The sequence below is a fragment of the Lissotriton helveticus genome, chromosome 5_1 (genome assembly GCF_964261635.1).
Source record: "Lissotriton helveticus chromosome 5_1, aLisHel1.1, whole genome shotgun sequence".
Classification (NCBI taxonomy): Eukaryota; Metazoa; Chordata; class Amphibia; order Caudata; family Salamandridae; genus Lissotriton; species Lissotriton helveticus.
This window is the reverse complement of record NC_136065.1, coordinates 815,057,109-815,078,193: the sequence shown is the minus strand read 5'-3', so window position 1 is coordinate 815,078,193 and position 21,085 is coordinate 815,057,109.

Below are 21,085 nucleotides of genomic sequence, written 5' to 3'. Positions count from 1 at the left end.
AAACTCAAAAATAACTTTTCACTCTGTACTACACTTATCCTCAAGGCCAAATAGTGTAGGAGCCATTAGAACCTCTTGAAATTCCTCAGAGCAAATCCCGAGATTCTTTCCCTAAAATTTTGGTTGTAAAAACACCAGGTAAGAATTTTTAAGGTCAAAAGGCAATTTTTTTTTGAAAGTTAAAACAGAATCATTGCAGAATGACCAGCCGTTTCTAGACTTCAAATAAGTTGTGTAATGTCCTGATGTTGTTGAAGGACCGTCATGATAAATAATTGCTGCAGTTACAAAAGTCCTTCCTGATATTGACAACTGCGAAGCCACAAAATTTTTAATTAAAGTTGTCAATTTCGTTCCATCAGGTCTACATCGTTGGAACATTAAAATGATATACTGGCCATAACTTCGTATAAATAATGTGAACAGCATTGCAGACTTACATTGGCTACACTCCATGTTTTAATCGGCTGCTTTTACTAGCTTATTAAAGGACACTGATTTACTGTCTGGCAAAGTTAAATATATAAATCTTTCTGAGTCTACACTAGTAGTACTTGATACCCTACAGTTCTCGCAGTCATGCTGCCATTGATAAGAAAGGCCAAACAGATGATCTACATCTACACCTTCATCTTGCAATACATCAAGCATATACATTAAAACTCCTGACAATCTTGCTGAATATTTTGAGAGAATTGCGTTTGACCTGAACATTTGTCTAACAGATTTCGAATTTCAGACACACTTTCTATTTTTGTTCTATCAGTGCTACATTTCTCTAACACAGAATTCAATAAACAGCAAAAACTTTGATCCGAATTGATCACAATCTGTTCTTTTAAAGTTTCTAGAGAAAAGACAACATTAACCACTACATTAGCATAGCAGTTGACACCAGAACTATTTTCAAATTGAAAACCAACAACATCTTCAACAAAATCCATTTTCTTTCTGCTTATAATTTCGGGTTCATCAACTTTTCGTCTTTTTGCTACAACCTCCCTACTATTGGTCACATTTCTTCGTTTCCGGCCTACCACACGTTTCTCAAACAAAGGATATTGAGGCAAATGTGGCGCATACTCTCTTCTTAACCTATTGTATTCCTTAACACAATCTAGATCCGCACAAATGTTTGTGACATCACACTCAATCAAGTACAATCCCGATAAAGTTCTGACTCGTGACAATGCCACATATGCCATACCCTCCTTGAACACAGAACTGCCAATTTTCACCAATGCACTGTCTACACTTAAACCTTGCGATTTATGGATTGTCACCGCATATGCCAAGCAAACAGGAAACTGCTAACGGCGAACATATAAGTCTTTTACAAGCAAAAACCTAGCAGAGCAACAACCAATTAGCTGTACTTCCTCAATGCCATCACATTTAATTTTTAAAAATTCAATTCCATCTCTATTTCTGTATTTCTCAAAATCAACAACATTACCCATTGATCCATTTACCAGACCTCTTTCAACATGTAAATTCCTTCTCAAAATGATACGGCAATTTAAGCACACATTCAGAGTCTTTTCAAAACCAGCAGTTTTAGATATAGTCTTCTCTAATGAATCCAATTTAGATTTCAAATTCTCAGACAAAATAATTGTTGCTCCCATATGCTCTATTCTGTCAATAGCTTCCAGTTTCACAATCTCTTGGTTTTCTAAATTCAACATTTTGTTGTTGAAGATGGCACATTCTGCAAGAGTTGGCATCAAACATATTCCAGATTTCTTCTCAGTAATTTTCCGAAAAATATTCTCTAGCAGAACGTCTTCTTCTGGATACAAATTTGACAGTAATTGTGCATGTAAAGCTTCTTTCCCATGCTCGGTCACTTTTCCGATTCTAACATCTTGTAGAATATTCTTATAATCTTCATCCTTCGCTTGACGCATATTTTCATGCAGTTCAGTATAATTGAAGTTTAACCATATATTAACGTTGCCAATGCTCCCTAGGCACTTCCTGGTATCTTTATGTGTAAGTAGTTTAAACACTGGTTGTCCTTTCACTGGTGTCAGCTGCAGAAGATCACAGAAAACAATGATGTGTTTGCCACCAAATAACACATCATACTCTGTTTTAAGAACTTCTAGCATTCTCAAATGCACAAAGGCAAGCATGACATTGGAAACCATGCTTACTTTGTCAATGATAAGAAGTTTCATTTTCCTCAAGACTCTTGAAACTTCACAACAAGCATCTCCAGATAACTTGTGGTATTGTAATTTGTTATCATGCTCCACTGGCAGCATCAGTAGACGATGCAAAGTAATACCTTTAATGTTATGTGCTGCCAGTCCAGTTGGAGCGGTGACAACACAAGACAGCGATGACTCAGTCCTTTTCTGCAAATAACATGAAATTGCTTTAATGAGGAAACTTTTTCCAGTTCCTGCTTCTTCACTCACGTACAGTCGGACAGGCTTCAACGAAGTACATGAGCACTCTTTCCTCTCATGACTTAATCCATGATCAATTTGGTTGGTAACTTCGTCATATATTTTCCTCTGCTCAACGTTGAGTTGTCTTTCCAAATCTTCTAAGTTAACCGCATCCTCCTGAGCATGTGCCATGGCTCTTTCCACTTCAATCATGGCAGTGGCAGCTTCATGTTCGATAACTGGTCCTCCTAGTGGATCCTGACTCAATGAAACAGAACTCTGACTGTCCTGAGAACTGTCTCTAGCAATCTCGGCTGCAATTGTGACTTCCTGCTCGATTTCCGCATTCAACATTTCTAGATATTTTGGAAAAACAGGACATTCTATGGTCTCCTTGGCTGCATTGAAAGAGTCTTCGTAACAGAGGAAATCTCCAAGCAGTTCCTCTTCTGCACGCCAAGGCTTGAAAAGTTGCAAAAGAGCTAAATAGAAAAACTCTTTTCTTTCAGGAGATTCGCCACTCAATTTTCGATGATTTACCAATTGGCATTTTCTTTGCTTGACCAGACATCCCTCACTTCCAATTACAGCATACACTCCTTTATCAATATCTTCTTTGATGTTCCTCTTGAATATGTAATTTTGTAGAACCTCATACAGACAAACATTCTCGAGGTGACTGCTTCTATTTGGATAATATGTATCCAACATGTTGATCTTCAAAATATCTGTACTGTTTGGCTCCTTTTCCGCCAAATACTCAATTTCCTGTACAGGTTTCAGAACTCGATTACGCGTTGCAGCAAGACCAAGACTCGCCCAAATGATACTCCTAGATTTGGCATAGAGACTTGCTGAAGATAACCGGTCAGAACATTTGTAAGCTCCGATTTCTCGATGCAACAACATCTTCAGACTGAAACTGTACAACTTCTTACTGAGGCTCTTTTCATGGGAAATGTCCTCCCACATATCCTTCAATTCTGTCTCTTTTTTTGTGATGTAAGATGTCACATACCGAGCCACAGCCATACTGTTATCAGCCACAAATTGTATATCCATATTAGCATTCCACATGGACAAAATCACTGGGTTGTAGTCGTTGATGTACTTGGACTCTTCGTTTCTTTTCAAATTGTATGTATTTTTGAGTGATTTCCTCGTCACATTATGTCGCAGCGAAGACATCAAACTGTTCACTCTTCCTTTAGAAATCACCGGTCGTGGAAAGGCGAAACGACATTTTGTGTAGAACTTGTCCTTGTTTCTGAATTTACGACGACAGTACTTTCCACAACGATGGCTTTGAAAGCGTAAAACTTGTTCTCTTAGGCTTTTGTCTTCCTTTGTCTTTGGAACAGCACATGTAGAATACTGTTCTATGAAACGCATCACTAAGTCATCCGGATCTGTTCCAAATTTGGGTGCATCTTTGATCCATAGCAGCATATGTATATGAGGAACACCTCTTGCTTGATACTCCTTTCTCCAGAAGAAATCCAACACCTCTCCAAGAGGTGGATTTTTCTTGTTCATGATGAAAGACATCATAGCTTCAAATCTATGATTGAAGTACCTGCATACATTCACTGGATCCAAAGAGCACAGTTCTCCGGGTATCTTGAATTCAATATTTTCAATGTTTCCATTTGCCTCTTGTAGAAATTCAAGTAAGTCTTCCCAGCCATACTCGGCACAGCTGAGAGTGAGGAACCATGTGGGAGTGCCTAAGTTCCTCAGCATACATTTTAAATCACCATGACGACGATACCAGTACTTATTAGTACCACGCTGACATGCCATGAGATTAATCAGGTGAGAATCCAAAATACTGTCTTGCACATTGACTTTATCCATAAAGTCCCTTGCCGACATATTTTGCATCTGTACACCACTTTTCAAGATGTGGTTCACTGCATATGACAGTCCAGACAGATCACTTTCAAACAGTAGATAAAACAAATAGGGAATGCATTGACGAAACCTAGGATCTTCTGCATACAATCGTAAAGTCCGGTATTCAGAAGCAGGAATTTGATCAGGTCGCTCATCATATCTTCCTCCTTGACCTGTTGGAAATAGCTGTGGGAAACACCGAGCTTCCAAACTTTCCTCCCAAACACTAATGGGACTCCCTTTGGCTTGTTTCATTTGAAACAACTCAATAGCATTCCCCATGACTTCCTTGGAATGCAAAGGATGAACACTATAATGTTCATATATTTCTTCATTTTTAGAGGCTTCTACTTTCTCAATTTGTCCAGCACACAAATCGCTGTCCTCTTCTTGACTTACTTCCTCTTCTGCAACACATACATTCTTGTAGTACTCATTGTTTTTCATCAAATACAATGTTGCCTTTTTGACTTTCCTAACATCCACTAAATCTTGCCAGATTTTCTTACTCAGTGTCGGAACCCCATTAACTAAGATAACCAGAGGTTCCTCTTCCACTTTCTCTACTCCAATTGTATTAATGTTTTTCTTCAAATCTAGAGGCAAATAAACAACTCTTCCCTTTAATCCTCTCAGTAAATCTGATGGAGGCAATTTCCCTGTCTTTGGCTCCATTCGTACAATAGCCTGAAAGGGATGGACACTTTGAATCAAAATAGATTCATAAGTATTTAAATCCTTCAATTCAGAAGGAATGTCAACCAATTCCAGATTAGTATGAACCGCTCTTGCAGGCATCCGGTTTTGATTTAATTTGTTACAACAATAAATTCACACACGTTGATCCGATCCCAAATCAAAACAATTTTCTGCCATCAAGTATGTTGCGAAATACTTCCATTCACTATTATTTTCCCTTTCACTTTTTGCATATAAATCCACTAACTTAGTCTGATTCTTATAATAAGTGCGTCGACAACACACACAAGTGAAATTAGGCCTCTCACTTGATTTCAACTGAAACGCGGCAATTTCCTTCTGAAAATTATCTGTACTGGAAACCTGTACACTCTCTTCCACATTACCTTCTTCTTCTGGGTCAATTTCAACATTCTCCTCTTTACTTGCAAAGTAACAAAACTCAATTTCTTCACAAATATTCTTCACATCTACTTCAGAACCATGCAAAAGAGCACTGCTTAATTGTTTAAGCTTAATTGCTGGACTCTTAGCAAAATACAACATTCTCACAAATTTCCTCACTTTATTATGATGGACTGCTAGCATCCTGAAATGATGAAAAACACTCTGGCATACTCTCCTGGAAAGACAAGCCAGTGAATGACCATGTAAACCTGTCACTTCTCTCACTCTGCATGGATCTAATTCCTGCAACAACTTCATTTTCTCTTTTAAACTTTTCTTATTAAATGTCCGTACAAAATCACAAAGCAAATTGATGGAATCCTGTCGCACACTGCAAATACTACTACACTTCCAGGTGTACACTGGACCCTTAGGACGTCTCCCTAAAACTTCATCACCTAACACCTCTTCTGCCTCTGTTGACACAAGTTTTTCTTTTTCAACTGGACAACCGTCTTTCACCTCATATGCTCGACCACTGGTGTCAACTACATGCACCAAATCATTGTCCTGGAAGTAACTCTCCTCATTGAAAAATGCCTCACAACTTGAACTATGCATCCATTCTCCTGAAAATACTTCACAAAAATGTGTACGATTAACTATTCTCTTCCATCTACTATTTGTTTTGAATTCATAAATTGCCTTATTTAGTTTCCTAAATCTATTGATTACCAAAATAAATAACTTTCGCTTCATTTCCAAAGCCTGATCAATAATTTTCTCAACATTTTTCTTTTTCTTATAAAAAGCCAGTTTCTGTTGACCTTTCTTTACATTTCTCATCAAATATACAATTATCCTGTTGCGGAACATTCGTGTACGAATGTCCCTAAATTGATTGTGCCTTCTACCGGCACTCACAGAGTTTTCTCCTGCTCTACCACTAACTTTATTAAGGGGCCTTTCCTTCCTGTTTAAATTGACTCTCTTCTTCTGGACTAAAACATGTTCTATAGTGATACTTTTTTTTCTGGAAATGTTTCTTAGGAAAGATTTCGTTGTCTTACCCGGAGCTTTTTTGGTGACTTGACGAGTTTTTATTGTAGAGGACTGCTGCAAGCATGTAGTAAGCTGCTGTGTTTGACGTTTTGTAGCCTTTCTCCTCCTTTGCCTCGAAGGCATGTTTTAATTTTGAAATGATCTGCAGTTGAATCTGTGGTAAAATATAATAAAAAATGTTATTAACCACTATTACCAAACAGTAAATCAATAACAGTCGTCAAAAAATTAACACACTAGTTGTCAATTCTACATACAATAATGTTTAGTGCATTGACAAATTTAAAACTCACAAATAGTAGCAAAGAAATGGAATGCTTCTACATTTGACCTGTGCTCTTTTATATGTGAATCTGAACTAATTTTATTAGCATATTTCACTATTTTATTAAAGACACTTCACATAAGCTGTTTTTGAAGTTGTATTTAATTTTAAATAAAACGGTTAACATTGTTACTTTTCATTTCCAGTAACTTAAATTTATTTTTAAAAGTCTTTATAGTTCAATAGGCTCGAGCAGGTCAGCTGCCCACCCTATGTCATACAATTCTGACAAATCGGCATCCTCATCATATTCTTCATCATCCACAGGATATAAATCATCCAAGGGATCTACTTCCACTGACGTTTCAATGACAAGTTCAATGATAAGATCGAGATCAACAGATTGCTCATTATCACTCATGGTTGATGTTGTCGTTATCTTTAAAGAAAGAGAACAACAATGAGATGTTGCAGAGTAAGAGACAAATCTCAGAGACTAATAATAGTAAAATTGTTTAACAAGAGTAACATTTTGCAGATATTATTTAGCCATGTCCAGCGATGCTGAGGAGGTGAGGCCTATGTCCAAGTTTTCAGTGAACAGGACTTATCTCTTCTTAACCTTGGATAAGCCTCACCGACTCTGTGTCCCCTGCTCATACTTAAATGTAAAGGGGCAGATTTATGTTAACTGGCGCATCCCCAGGGATGCACCAGTTAACGTGCGCCGCTGCTCTGCCACCCATTGTGTGCCGCATTTACAATGCGGAGCACCATGGGGCAAAAACAGCACAGATGCGTCACGCATCTGTGCCACAAAAGCGGCGCATTGCAGGAATCACGTCGCAAGCGCGACATGACTACTGCAATGCACAGGGGCAAGCCACACATTGCATGGTGCATCACTCCTTATGCCTGTTTCAAACAGGCGTAAGGATTTGATTCAGCAATGCCATAAAGCTGACTCAGTGAAATCTTGTAAATTTCACTGTGTTAGTTTTACAGGGCTTTCATGCAAGTGAACGCCCACCCTGCAACAAAACGCCCACATGAAACCTGACGCAGGTTTCATGTGGCGCAGGACTTTACAGCGTGACGCATCTGCCTAGATGCATCAAGTTGTAAATATGTCGCAACATAGCGCATCTTTTGCGCCGCTGCTGCGTCACAAAAGGTGTACTTTTTTGGTGTATTTCCAGGTTTACCAGTTCTGGTAAAGCTGGGAATGTGTCAAAAGCCATGGGAGTTGAGTGGGAACACCCATGCAATGCCCATGGACTACGTTCCCAAGGCAGATTAACGCAGCACAGTGATTTGCATTGCATTGCATTAATTCAGATTTATGAACCCATTCAGGGCCAAGCAAAGTGGCTTTGCGTGGCTTCATAAATCTTACTTAAGGTTTGCGTTGCTCATGTACCACATTGCTTGGTGCAAATTTGATACACACATCCTCATAAATATAACCCCAAGTGCGTTCTCCTCTAGCAACAGCCACCCAGTCTGCTCCCCACGATCTGCTACCCACTATCCCCTACTTTGGATTGTGGAGTCAACAGCAGCAATGTAAGTCAATTTACATGCAGGAGAAGGCACAAGCACACTCACCCACTTACGCAACCTATCGTTAATAGGGAGGCAGCATGAAGCTATGCACCAGCACTCAGACCAGGCAGACTTATTTTATAAAGTTTTATATAGCACAATGTCCATCATGTATAACAGCATCTTGGCACTGCTTGGAATTTAAAAGCCTGACAATGGCAAAAAGATGTGTGCTACTTTCAGGGATTATGTATCTTGATAGTGAACCACAATCTCTATATTATGTTGTTCATAAGTCTATTATAACTCGTTTGTGAGATCCTGAGAGCATTATCCATATTAGTCTGGTGTGTGGGTATATTTGCTTTACAAGTTTTAGGCTGTCTGGGTAGTTGCATGTTTTCACTCTCCTTCTCCATGTGTTCCCCTGCCTTCGAAATTATTTTTATGGTTTTACCATCAAGGATGTTTTGTGGTGGAAGGTCTTTGACAAGCTGCCTTGGCTCGAAAGTATGTTGAAATAATTGTTGTGCAAGTTGGGTGTTATGTGCCTGTGTGTGTCTTCACATACTTGGTGTCAGCAAAAGATGGGACTGAAACCTATTCTATACAGGAGAATGGGGGTAGGAGTACCCTTAAGTGAGATTAAATAAAAAGTAGCTTTCATTCACCATAAATTACTGCTGTTACTTCATAATTATTTACATGAGGGCCTTTTTCATAATTTAAAATCTTTGTCCTTTAATTGAAGTTCTTTAAAACTTTCAAGAGTTTAGACGTATTTGTTTGTTCTTGCAAGATAATTCAATTAAACAAAATATATACAAACATAAATACATTATAGACATTTAACTACTGCACACATTGTCTGTGTTAAATGTGCGCCCTTTTATAAAAACACATAAAAGGATGCAAATGTGTACAATGATTAAATGTATGTATTGTATTTATGATGATGTACATTTGGATTAAGTAAATAGTAGTGAAAGATCAAACGAATAGTCAAATACTTTAGTTTTAAAGAATTTCAGTTAAAGAAACAAGTTTTGATATGATAAAAAAAGTTCTACATATCATTAATTATGAAGTAACAGTAGTAGTTTATAGTGTATGAGGGCTGCTCCTTCTTCAGGTTTACATCCTTGGTGGCTGCCTCACTGACGTTGAATGATGGTGACAATTAGGAGAATATCTTCACTCAGGATGTGTGACAGAAAAATCCCTGTTGATTGTCTCTATGATGGTGCTCTACCATTTACCATTTGCAGGTGCAAATTGCTGGTCGCTATATAAGCTTCTTTCCACCTCTCCAATGAGACAGAATTGGCTGAGCCATCAGCCATTTTCACTTTAGTGCACACATCGGTGTAAGCCCCAAGACAGTGTCCTTACCGAGACAGACAGATGTGTTAAATATGTGTGTATTGTATTGCATACAGTATAAATCAGCTTTGCAGCTTAACATTACACATTTTCATGGTCGTTGGCCCCGTTGTGCTCTCGCTACGAGTGGGATTGTTTATGTAGTGTGGGGGATCTACTACCTCTTCTCTCCCCTCTTCAGTCTATTTCATGATGCAGTCCTGCCTTGTTCTGATAAATATTACAAGAAAACAATAGCTTTCCTTTAGGTGCGACTTCCGCAGCAAATAACCCTTCTGGGTATTATTCTGTATTTAACCAACCACATCAAATGTCAAATGAGATGTCATCAGTGATGTCATCAGTGATGTCATTTGAGATGTCATCAGTGATGTCATCAGTGATGTCATGTGAGATGTCATCAGTGATGTCATCAGTGATGTCACTGACCATGTCATGAATGATGTAATATGTGACATGATCAGCAGTGGATTGCGGGTGCGCAATATATAGTTAGTGCAACTAACTATATATGCGAATTTCAATGGTTTTGTGTGAGTAAAATAAGGTTTTGTAAATGCTAATTCCTAACTATATATGGTGTATAACCTATCGTTTTTTCAGTGAATTTTCAAGGTTTTGTAAATGCTAATTCCTAACTTTTTATGGTCTATAACCTATGGTTTTTTCAGTGAATTTCAATGTTTTTTTAATAGCAAATATCAAAAGCTTTAAAATGTATTCTTCTTTAAATCGAAAAATATATGTTGTATGTTTTTAATACAATTTTTTTATGTATATATTTAAAAAAAAAAAAATTGTTTCGCTACCGGTCCGCGCACTGGGTAGCTTCCCGTTAGCTCAATTTGGTGCCGCGACCCGGTCCGCGAACCGGTAAACGTTCCGTTTGCGCAACTGCCGCGTTAGAAAACAACATCGTGACGCGTCACGTAAGCGCGACGTATCGCGTTGTCGCATAATGCGTCTTATGACGCGCCGAGTTAGCGCACCCGGAAGTGCTCCGGAGCGCGAACCGAGGCGCGAAGCGCAGCACCCCGGAAGCGATCCGGGGAGCGGCGCGGAGCGCGTAACGTAAGCGTAACAGGTCATGTGACTTGTTAATAAAACTTTTCATTGGTTCATTTCACTTTTGGTTTCCTAATGATGTAAGGCTAGGTCATGTGACCTAAAAATAACACTTTTCATTGGTTTAGAACATTTTTTTTCCCAAATGATGAAAGCCCCCACCTTTTTTCTCACTCTGACTTTCAACTTTGTGAGAGGAAGACCTATTTTGATTAATAAGAAATGGCTTCATTAGTAGCTGCAGCTGGTGCACCCCCACCACCACCACCACCTCCTAGGAAGGAAGGACCACCTCCTCAGGTCATCCTTAATCAAGAGGAGGAAGAAGAGGAAGAAGAGGAAGAGGAGCAAGGGAGGAGACAGTTTTTGCCTGAAGAGCCGAGGAGGTCCCATGTGAAGGATAGTTATATCTGGCAATTCTATACATTTCCCCGGGGCCAAAAAAAAGTAAATGCCCGCTACGTCACATGTCTGATCTGTGGCAAAACTCTGTCCAGAGGGACTGATAAAAAGTACAGCTTCGGGAATTACACCATGCATCGGCACATGGAGAGGTGGCACCCTATAAATTATAGTGCTGCGCAGGTACGTGACCTGCAGGAAAACCCCCCTCCTGTGGCCAGTACATCAAGCGAACAGGAAGTGACGGGACCAGAGGCGAGGGAGACGGTCCCAAACATTCAGATGAACTTCGGGTTCATGAAGCAAGTCTGCATTTTTTGCGGCAAATTAATTTGCTATAGGGAGAGTAGCATCAATTTAATCAACAGAGCTATTGAAAATCATAAATGTCCAAAACGCCCCAGAAAGTAAATTATCTTTTTTTTTTGTTGCTCCTGTTGAGCTCTTTATAAGGAATGATTTTCGTTTCCCCCCCCAAAAAAACAAAAAAAATATAAAACCGTTCATAAAATAAAAAAAAGTAAAAAAATGTTCAGAAAAATAAAAAATAAATATAAAACAACAAAAACAATTAAAAAAAAGTTCTTTTCAGAACTACCTCCCATTTATAAAAAAATGCTAGAATGTTTAGCACTCTGGCAACCTCTATTTCTTTTGATTCGCTTCCCGGTTCGCGCGCCGGTACGCGAACCGGAAGCGAAACAGAAAAAAAAAAAAAAGGGAAGATTGAGTATAAGGGAAGGAAACAGAGAGTAATGTTAAAAGAAAGACAGCTAGAGGGAGTAACACAGAGATACTGTTTAATAGATCTATTTACCAAAGAAAAGATGTAAGAGGGTATAATTGAGAAAAACAAAATAGATAAGGAAGTGAAAGAAAAAAAGGAGAGTAGAAGAATAATAAACAAGAGTTTCTTAGAGAATGTGAGTGAATGTTCAAATTAAGAAGAAAATCAGTAAAGGATGTGGAATGAGAGGTAGGGATAGAACCGGACTAAAAGAACAACCCTGAGGGAAAGTGTTAAGAAAACAGTGAGCGAAAGTAAATAGGAATAAAACAAGATGTATGACAGTGACTAAGGTTAAAACATGTGGAATAACAGAGAGAAAAAACAGAAAGCAGAAAAGAAGAAGTGACAGAAAAGGAATAATTGAAACAGCAAAGAAATGTAAATAACATAGTGTGCTTGAACTACAGGGAGAAGGCATAATGAACAAGTAGTGAAAGAGTGATGAATCAGAGAGAGTGAGAGTAATAGAGACGGAGTGAGTGAACAGGAGTGAGGAACTATGAGAACAGAGGGTCTGAGAAAAGGAGTGGAAGGAGTAGAGTAAGTAAGTAATAGAAAAATGAATGAGGGAAGTAGCAAAGGCAGGAAACTGAGGGTTAAAGAAATAAAGCAGTGGAACTAATAGAAGTTAAATGTGATAGAAATGTAACGAAAAGAGTACAAAACACTTACCTTATAATTGTCGTTAATTTAGTCACTTGTTATTTTTATACTTTCAATCTGTGAAAGAAAGAACAAAAATTTGAAAAATATTAAAACATGTATTTAAAAATTAGAAAAGACAAGGGAAAAGATTGAAAATCATCCAATTTTACAAAGAAATAAAGTTAGAGATAAACATGCAGAAAAAAAAGAGAAAGAAACGGTGATAGACAGTCAGAGACAAAAAGAAATTGTAATTGAGTAAATTACTAAGAGAAAAAAAGGAAGATACTTTCAGTGACAGAAAAGAAGGATAGAAGAGAAAACTAAATTGAAGTTGTGTAAGCTACTAAAAGAAAGTGAGTAAGGTAAACTATATAAGGAAAGGGTGAATAAGGAAAAGAGAGTGAGGGAGAGAGGAGACAGAGGAAGTGAAGGAAAGAGTGTCAGATACAGACTGAGTGAGGCAACAAAGAAAGATAAATGAGTGAGGGTGAGTTATACTAACTGATTGCACCAAAAAAGGAGAACCCAAAAATATTTAATTTATAAAACAAAGGGAGGAAAGATGGAAAAGACAAGCAAAGCAGAAGGTCTAAAAGTTGGAAAATAGTGCAAGGGAGAAAAGAAAAAAGCAGAGTTGGAATAGGGAAACAAAGGTTTAAAGATAAGTGGAGTTAGAGAACAAGGGTGAAAGAGAATAAAACAAAAGGCAATGTGAGTATGTAAAGAGGATTGATAGAAGGTAGTAAAAGACGAGTGAGCATGAGACAAGACAAGTACAAATTAAAATTCACTATACAAAGTACAGAATTATTTATACATGTTAAATGGTTTATTTTTGCTGTTCTCAGAATATATCAAATTTCACTAAAAACAGTGAGTTGAAGGTATTCATCATATAACAGCGGGGAAAAAAAACACAATCAAAATGATTGTGTTTAAAAAACCCATATAACATAACCAATCAGAAATCAGAACTCCTCAAAAATAACTTACTTTCCATGACGTCGAAGGATGTCCTATGAACAGCTTATACTCTGTTGTGCTGTTATTATTTTCTGCCCGCCACTTTCTGAAAGAAAAGCTCCATCGTTTTGACAAATATGTTACATACAATAAATGACTTCTCGCTCTCTACCGCACTTCTCCTCAAGGCCAAATAGTGTAAGAGCCATTTATAACTCTTGGAATTCTTTTAAGCCAATCCCGTCATTTTCTTTTTCCACAACTTTCAGAAAGAAAACGTTCAAGATCACTTTCACAATCCTGTACTAGTAATATCTCACCCTTCTTGCTCACTCATGTTCCACATTTCCTATGACACTGATACTGCTTACTATGAGGCACACTTACACTGCCTCTATGACTAGTACAATTATTTAATTCTCTTGATCACTGTTAATCACAAATTAATTTAAAACAGTACATAAAATTATATCAACTCCTAGAATCATTATAGGCCAGTTACCTACCCTAAATTCTCTCTTCTGAAAACACAAAGTAAGAATATTTTAAGTCAAAAGGCAACATTGTATCATAGTCAAATGGGAATCATTTCTGAAACACCAGCTTTTTTTACATTTTAAATAAGCTGTGTAATAAGTGGATGTTGTCAAAGGACCATCATGTCATATAATAGCTGCAGTTACATATGTTCTTCCTAAAATCAACGACTGTGTAGCCACAACATTTGTAATTAAAGTTGAAAACTTACTTTCATCAGGTTTATATAGTTGGAATTTTAAAATGACATTATAACCAAAACTTTGTACAAATAATGTGGACAGCATTGCAGACTTACATTACCTCTACTCCATGTTTTGATTGGCTGCTTGAATTAGCTTATTAAAAGAAACAGTTTTTCAGAACTCATTCAAAGTGCAGTTATTTTTCCATGACATCAATTGTTATGGTAAGAACACCGTTTGGTTTGGGAAATACTCTGTTGTCCTTTAACTAATCCGTGCCCACCACTTTCTGTAAGAAAACCTTCTTTTTTTTCAGGAACTACTTAAAACTCAAAAATAACTTTTCACTCTGTACTACACTTATCCTCAAGGCCAAATAGTGTAGGAGCCATTAGAACCTCTTGAAATTCCTCAGAGCAAATCCCGAGATTCTTTCCCTAAAATTTTGGTTGTAAAAACACCAGGTAAGAATTTTTAAGGTCAAAAGGCAATTTTTTTTTTTAAAGTTAAAACAGAATCATTGCAGAATGACGAGCCGTTTCTAGACTTCAAATAAGCTGTGTAATGTCCTGATGTTGTTGAAGGACCGTCATGATATATAATTGCTGCAGTTACAAAAGTCCTTCCTGATATTGACAACTGCGAAGCCACAAAACTTTTAATTAAAGTTGTCAATTTCGTTCCATCAGGTCTACATCGTTGGAACATTAAAATGACATACTGGCCATAACTTTGTATAAATAATGTGGACAGCATTGCAGACTTACATTGGCTACACTCCATGTTTTGATCGGCTGCTTTTACTAGCTTATTAAAGGACACTGATTTACTGTCTGGCAAAGTTAAATATATAAATCTTTCTGAGTCTACACTAGTAGTACTTGAAACCCTACAGTTCTCGCAGTCATGCTGCCATTGATAAGAAAGGCCAAACAGATGATCTACATCTACACCTTCATCTTGCAATACATCAAGCATATACATTAAAAACTCCTGACAATCTTGCTGAATATTTTGAGAGAATTGCGTTTGACCTGAACATTTGTCTAACAGATTTCGAATTTCAGACACACTTTCTATTTTTGTTCTATCAGTGCTACATTTCTCTAACACAGAATTCAATAAACAGCAAAAACTTTGATCCCAATCGATCACAATCTGTTCTTTTAAAGTTTCTAGAGAAAAGACAACATTAACCACTACATTAGCATAGCAGTTGACACCAGAACTATTTTCAAATTGAAAACCAACAACATCTTCAACAGAATCCATTTCCTTTCTGCTTATAATTTCGGGTTCATCAACTTTTCGTCTTTTTGCTACAACCTCCCTACTATTGGTCACATTTCTTCGTTTCCGGCCTACCACACGTTTCTCAAACAAAGGATATTGAGGCAAATGTGGCGCATACTCTCTTCTTAACCTATTGTATTCCTTAACACAATCTAGATCCGCACAAATGTTTGTGACATCACACTCAATCAAGTACAATCCCGATAAAGTTCTGACTCGTGACAATGCCACATATGCCATACCCTCCTTGAACACAGAACTGCCAATTTTCACCAATGCACTGTCTACACTTAAACCTTGCGATTTATGGATTGTCACCGCATATGCCAAGCAAACAGGAAACTGCTTACGGCGAACATATAAGTCTTTTACAAGCAAAAACCTAGCAGAGCAACGACCAATTAGCTGTACTTCCTCAATGCCATCACATTTAATTTTTAAAAATTCAATTCCATCTCTATTTCTGTATTTCTCAAAATCAACAACATTACCCATTGATCCATTTACCAGACCTCTTTCAACATGTAAATTCCTTCTCAAAATGATACGGCAATTTAAGCACACATTCAGAGTCTTTTCAAAACCAGCAGTTTTAGATATAGTCTTCTCTAATGAATCCAATTTAGATTTCAAATTCTCAGACAAAATAATTGTTGCTCCCATATGCTCTATTCTGTCAATAGCTTCCAGTTTCACAATCTCTTGGTTTTCTAAATTCAACATTTTGTTGTTGAAGATGGCACATTCTTCAAGAGTTGGCATCAAACATATTCCAGATTTCTTCTCAGTAATTTTCCGAAAAATATTCTCTGGCAGAAGGTCTTCTTCTGGATACAAATTTGACAGTAATTGTGCATGTAAAGCTTCTTTCCCATGCTCGGTCACTTTTCAGATTCTAACATCTTGTAGAATATTCTTATAATCTTCATCCTTCGCTTGACGCATATTTTCACGCAGTTCAGTATAATTGAAGTTTAACCATATATTAACGTTGCCAATGCTCCCTAGGCACTTCCTGGTATCTTCATGTGTAAGTAGTTTAAACACTGGTTGTCCTTTCACTGGTGTCAGCTGCAGAAGATCACCGAAAACAATGATGTGTTTGCCACCAAATAACACATCATACTCTGTTTTAAGAACTTCTTGCATTCTCAAATGCACAAAGGCAAGCATGACATTGGAAACCATGCTTACTTTGTCAATGATAAGAAGTTTCATTTTCCTCAAGACTCTTGAAACTTCACAACAAGCATCTCCAGATAACTTGTGGTATTGTAATTTGTTATCATGCTCCACTGGCAGCATCAGTAGACGATGCAAAGTAATACCTTTAATGTTATGTGGTGCCAGTCCAGTTGGAGCGGTGACAACACAAGACAGCGATGACTCAGTCCTTTTCTGCAAATAACATGAAATTGCTTTAATGAGGAAACTTTTTCCAGTTCCTGCTTCTCCACTCACGTACAGTCGGACAGGCTTCAACGACGTACATGAGCACTCTTTCTTCTCATGACTTAATCCATGATCAATTTGTGTGGTAACTTCGTCATATATTTTCCTCTGCTCAACGTTGAGTTGTCTTTCCAAATCTTCTAAGTTAACCGCATCCTCCTGAGCATGTGCCATGGCTCTTTCCACTTCAATCATGGCAGTGGCAGCTTCATGTTCGATAACTGGTCCTCCTAGTGGATCCTGACTCAATGAAACAGAACTCTGACTGTCCTGAGAACTGTCTCTAGCAATCTCGGCTGCAATTGTGACTTCCTGCTCGATTTCCGCATTCAACATTTCTAGATATTTTGGAAAAACAGGACATTCTATGGTCTCCTTGGCTGCATTGAAAGAGTCTTCGTAACAGAGGAAATCTCCAAGCAGTTCCTCTTCTGCACGCCAAGGCTTGAAAAGTTGCAAAAGAGCTAAATAGAAAAACTCTTTTCTTTCAGGAGATTCGCCACTCAATTTTCGATGATTTACCAATTGGCATTTTCTTTGCTTGACCAGACATCCCTCACTTCCAATTACAGCATACACTCCTTTATCAATATCTTCTTTGATGTTCCTCTTGAATATGTAATTTTGTAGAACCTCATACAGACAAACATTCTCGAGGTGACTGCTTCTATTTGGATAATATGTATCCAACATGTTGATCTTCAAAATATCTGTACTGTTTGGCTCCTTTTCCGCCAAATACTCAATTTCCTGTACAGGTTTCAGAACTCGATTACGCGTTGCAGCAAGACCAAGACTCGCCCAAATGATACTCCTAGATTTGGCATAGAGACTTGCTGAAGATAACCGGTCAGAACATTTGTAAGCTCCGATTTCTCGATGCAACAACATCTTCAGACTGAAACTGTACAACTTCTTACTGAGGCTCTTTTCATGGGAAATGTCCTCCCACATATCCTTCAATTCTGTCTTTTCTTTTTTTGTGATGTAAGATGTCACATACCGAGCCACAGCCATACTGTTATCAGCCACAAATTGTATATCCATATTAGCATTCCACATGGACAAAATCACTGGGTTGTAGTCGTTGATGTACTTGGACTCTTCGTTTCTTTTCAAATTGTATGTATTTTTGAGTGATTTCCTCGTCACATTATGTCGCAGCGAAGACATCAAACTGTTCACTCTTCCTTTAGAAATCACCGGTCGTGGAAAGGCGAAACGACATTTTGTGTAGAACTTGTCCTTGTTTCTGAATTTACGACGACAGTACTTTCCACAACGATGGCTTTGAAAGCGTAAAACTTGTTCTCTTAGGCTTTTGTCTTCCTTTGTCTTTGGAACAGCACATGTAGAATACTGTTCTATGAAACGCATCACTAAGTCATCCGGATCTGTTCCAAATTTGGGTGCATCTTTGATCCATAGCAGCATATGTATATGAGGAACACCTCTTGCTTGATACTCCTTTCTCCAGAAGAAATCCAACACCTCTCCAAGAGGTGGATTTTTCTTGTTCATGATGAAAGACATCATAGCTTCAAATCTATGATTGAAGTACCTGCATACATTCACTGGATCCAAAGAGCACAGTTCTCCGGGTGTCTTGAATTCAATATTTTCAATGTTTCCATTTGCCTCTCGTAGAAATTCAAGTAAGTCTTCCCAGCCATACTCGGCACAGCTGAGAGTGAGGAACCATGTGGGAGTGCCTAAGTTCCTCAGCATACATTTTAAATCACCATGACGACGATACCAGTACTTATTAGTACCACGCTGACATGCCATGAGATTAATCAGGTGAGAATCCAAAATACTGTCTTGCACATTGACTTTATCCATAAAGTCCCTTGCCGACATATTTTGCATCTGTACACCACTTTTCAAGATGTGGTTCACTGCATATGACAGTCCAGACAGATCACTTTCAAACAGTAGATAAAACAAATAGGGAATGCATTGACGAAACCTAGGATCTTCTGCATACAATCGTAAAGTCCGGTATTCAGAAGCAGGAATTTGATCAGGTCGCTCATCATATCTTCCTCCTTGACCTGTTGGAAATAGCTGTGGGAAACACCGAGCTTCCAAACTTTCCTCCCAAACACTAATGGGACTCCCTTTGGCTTGTTTCATTTGAAACAACTCAATAGCATTCCCCATGACTTCCTTGGAATGCAAAGGATGAACACTATAATGTTCATATATTTCTTCATTTTTAGAGGCTTCTACTTTCTCAATTTGTCCAGCACACAAATCGCTGTCCTCTTCTTGACTTACTTCCTCTTCTGCAACACATACATTCTTGTAGTACTCATTGTTTTTCATCAAATACAATGTTGCCTTTTTGACTTTCCTAACATCCACTAAATCTTGCCAGATTTTCTTACTCTTTGTCGGAACCCCATTAACTAAGATAACCAGAGGTTCCTCTTCCACTTTCTCTACTCCAATTGTATTAATGTTTTTCTTCAAATCTAGAGGCAAATAAACAACTCTTCCCTTTAATCCTCTCAGTAAATCTGATGGAGGCAATTTCCCTGTCTTTGGCTCCATTCGTACAATAGCCTGAAAGGGATGGACACTTTGAATCAAAATAGATTCATAAGTATTTAAATCCTTCAATTCAGAAGGAATGTCAACCAATTCCAGATTAGTATGAACCGCTCTTGCAGGCATCCGGTTTTGATTTAATTTGTTACAACAATAAATTCACACACGTTGATCCGATCCCAAATCAAAACAATTTTCTGCCATCAAGTATGTTGCGAAATACTTCCATTCACTATTATTTTCCCTTTCACTTTTTGCATATAAATCCACTAACTTAGTCTGATTCTTATAATAAGTGCGTCGACAACACACACAAGTGAAATTAGGCCTCTCACTTGATTTCAACTGAAACGCGGCAATTTCCTTCTGAAAATTATCTGTACTGGAAACCTGTACACTCTCTTCCACATTACCTTCTTCTTCTGGGTCAATTTCAACATTCTCCTCTTTACTTGCAAAGTAACAAAACTCAATTTCTTCACAAATATTCTTCACATCTACTTCAGAACCATGCAAAAGAGCACTGCTTAATTGTTTAAGCTTAATTGCTGGACTCTTAGCAAAATACAACATTCTCACAAATTTCCTCACTTTATTATGATGGACTGCTAGCATCCTGAAATGATGAAAAACACTCTGGCATACTCTCCTGGAAAGACAAGCCAGTGAATGACCATGTAAACCTGTCACTTCTCTCACTCTGCATGGATCTAATTCCTGCAACAACTTCATTTTCTCTTTTAAACTTTTCTTATTAAATGTCCGTACAAAATCACAAAGCAAATTGATGGAATCCTGTCGCACACTGCAAATACTACTACACTTCCAGGTGTACACTGGACCCTTAGGACGTCTCCCTAAAACTTCATCACCTAACACCTCTTCTGCCTCTGTTGACACAAGTTTTTCTTTTTCAACTGGACAACCGTCTTTCACCTCATATGCTCGACCACTGGTGTCAACTACATGCACCAAATCATTGTCCTGGAAGTAACTCTCCTCATTGAAAAATGCCTCACAACTTGAACTATGCATCCATTCTCCTGAAAATACTTCACAAAAATGTGTACGATTAACTATTCTCTTCCATCTACTATTTGTTTTGAATTCATAAATTGCCTTATTTAGTTTCCTAAATCTATTGATTACCAAAATAAATAACTTTCGCTTCATTTCCAAAGCCTGATCAATAATTTTCTCAACATTTTTCTTTTTCTTATAAAAAGCCAGTTTCTGTTGACCTTTCTTTACATTTCTCATCAAATATACAATTATCCTGTTGCGGAACATTCGTGTACGAATGTCCCTAAATTGATTGTGCCTTCTACCGGCACTCACAGAGTTTTCTCCTGCTCTACCACTAACTTTATTAAGGGGCCTTTCCTTCCTGTTTAAATTGACTCTCTTCTTCTGGACTAAAACATGTTCTATAGTGATACTTTTTTTTCTGGAAATGTTTCTTAGGAAAGATTTCGTTGTCTTACCCGGAGCTTTTTTGGTGACTTGACGAGTTTTTATTGTAGAGGACTGCTGCAAGCATGTAGTAAGCTGCTGTGTTTGA